Source organism: Bison bison, unplaced genomic scaffold (assembly GCF_000754665.1).
Source record: "Bison bison bison isolate TAMUID 2011002044 unplaced genomic scaffold, Bison_UMD1.0 scf7180017864035, whole genome shotgun sequence".
Lineage (NCBI taxonomy): Eukaryota > Metazoa > Chordata > Mammalia > Artiodactyla > Bovidae > Bison > Bison bison.
In genome coordinates, this window is record NW_011494607.1 from 19,812,363 (window position 1) to 19,815,301 (window position 2,939).

Below are 2,939 nucleotides of genomic sequence, written 5' to 3' on the forward strand. Positions count from 1 at the left end.
GTATTCTTGCCTGGAGAATGCCAGGGACAGGGAAGCCTGGTGGGCAGCCATCTATGGGGTTGCACAGAGTTGGACACGACTGAAGTGACTTAGCAGCAGCAGCAGTTAAGAGCTACTAGAGTGTCAGTTTTCTTCTAGCTTCAGTTGGAAGGGAGCGAGGGAGACAAGGAAAGTTCTCCCTGTTTTTCCTAGTCATGGTTGTAGCCTCTGGACAGGCTGTGGATGAGCTGGGGTGTGCTCATTCATAGATGACCTCACATTGCTCTCAAACAGCACCTATGCTGTCAATCAGTAGGATAATTTTCAAAGAGATGAGTCTGCTCTTAACTTGACAGCCCTATCTCCTGTCCATGGAACCCCAAAGGCAACAAAACTTTCAAAGGCTGGGGTGGAGAAACAAAAGTTATAAGATTAGGAGAAATTAAAGCTGGAAACAAATTCCAGGAGAGTTCCACAGGACTGAACTGAAGTGTCATCATCAGGTAGGAGCAGAAACCTGAATATGATTTTCACAGGAAAGAAAATCATATCTTATCCTTGAGCTTGACTGGAATGTGAGAATGAAGAATGCATGGCGGGAAGCCCTAAAATATCCTTTTCCTCTCTGGTCCTCAGCAAATGAGCCACAACTTCAGTCCCAGAGACCAGAGCTTGAAAAGCTCCACTTCAAGATGAGAAGGAATGAGAATTACAGAAACTCAGAGTTCATTGATTATAAACCATTCGTAGCCTTATTAGAAATGAAATGCCCTGTTTCATAAAATTAACCCCAGTTACCATGTATAATAAGTATGGATTATTAGTTTCCAAAGAGATGTATGCAAAACATTACATTCATTGCATTATATGGAATAAACTTATTTGTCCCTTAGTGGTGTAGGAGGCCATGGAAGATCTCATTCTGCTTCAAGCACATTATTTAACACCATTTATCACTCAGCTAAACATGTGTGAAATTGCTAGTTAACACAATTCCTTTCTATGGTCTGCCAGATTACAAACCAGCTCTCACTGTTTGCAATATGTGTCCTCTCTATAAATTAATATAACTGGAGTCAGACCATAGCTAATACTGACATTGCTATATGATTAGACGAAGGTCCGTTACGTGTTCTAAAATTCCAGATTTCAGCCTTGCAGAGATAACATTCACAGGGACTAGGTCCACATTCCCTCCCTTGCTTGCTCTGTCTTCCCCTTCCTTTTCTCCAGGAACCCTTTGAGGACTTTCTCATTTTGCCCTTTTTTCACTCGGTCTGCTTTCCGTTTTCTGCCTTTCCTATGTCCCTCTGGATTGCAGGACATCTTCTCCAAATTTGAATGTAAAAATCAGTTCAGAGAGCGTCTTGATAGAATTTGATAGCAGTACTACTGGAAAGACTCCGAGGGGGGTGGGGAATGATTTAATGCGTTGCAGAAGAATCATCCTTTTCTGCAAGCAGAAAGCATAACCCATTAGCATTCCAAACAGGCTGTTCAAAGCTTTCAAATGACGAGGCTGAACTAGTCTTGCTCTCTCCCCAGGCACACACATCCCAGGGGTGCCTCCGACCTGGAGCCTACACACACACGGCTGGCACAGCATCTGGGATTTTATCACCACTGCAGTGAGTCTGGACGGACCCACTGCTGCTTACTCCAAATATTTTTCGTGACTGAATGACTTGATATGCATTAACTCACATGATATTCTTTGTAGTTGATTTTTGCAGATATCTGCTCTTTTGACACATTTGTATTACAAAGAGGAACATATGGCCCCCAAAAAACTCTTTCTATATGTATAGGTTCCAGAGTTTGCAGATCTTTTTGTTTCTAATTTAGCTTTTTAAAAAACTTCTTTTTTTTACACTTTAAAAGTGGTTTTGCTACAAGGAACCCATGTAGTCATACTTAAAATTCCTTAAGGTCAATGGAGTTTGAGTGTGTTCATTTTACTTAGGAGATAGATAAATAATGTTAATTAGAAGGCTACAACAAACAAGAAATACAAAGACTGGATTCCCATGAAACAACAATGTAGTGGGTTACCAGACCCATTTTGCCCCTTATCTGGCATTTCTCCTAGCCCCTGCCCACCCAAACTCCACCGCCACCATCACCTCTAGGATCATGACCACTGAGACTCAGAGGCCATACTCCTTTGACAGCTGGAATGCACAGAGAAACATGGGTGTTGTGGAACTAATGGGAATAAAAAATAGTCCTGCCAAATTAAAAACAGAAAAGTGGATGGACCTGTTGTGTTATGTCTCTGTTGAAGAATCCTGGCTCAGCTGGGGAAGAAAACTGTGAGAGATGATACATGTCTATGTTTTAAGTGCTGAAATGAGTACCCTATGATCTAAGGACAGAGATTTTCAGCTATGAAAATTATAGTTACTTGTAGTTACTTATCACAAGATTACTTTATGATGATAAGAGCAAAAACAATTGAAACAAATTTCACCTCATGGTTTACTTCTGTAATACAAAAATAATTATAATAAGAGCTCAGTAACAACCTCCGTTGGTGGGATGGGGAGGGAGGTGGGAAAGATGTTCAAGTGGAAGGTGATATGGGTGAACTTATGACTGATTCACGTTGGTGTGTTTGGTAGAAACCAACACAATACTGTAAAGCAATTATCCTTCCATTAAAAATCAATAAAATTTAAAAATAATTATAATAAATGTTATACTTCATAAGAAAATTTCAAAACAAAATTGTTAAGTGCATGACTTCAAGGTCATTCTGCCCTGCTTTCAATGCCGGTTCTGTCACTTGTGAGCTCCTGACTTTGGTTTAGGAACTTGTTCTCTCTAAGCTTCAGTCATTGCATTTAGCTAATATTCAATAGATGTTAGCTATTCTTATTATTTTGAGTCATTTTTGTGTTAGTAATAAAAGCATTTTTACTGTTTTAGTCAAAGCAAGCAGTGTTAGCTGGTATAACAAA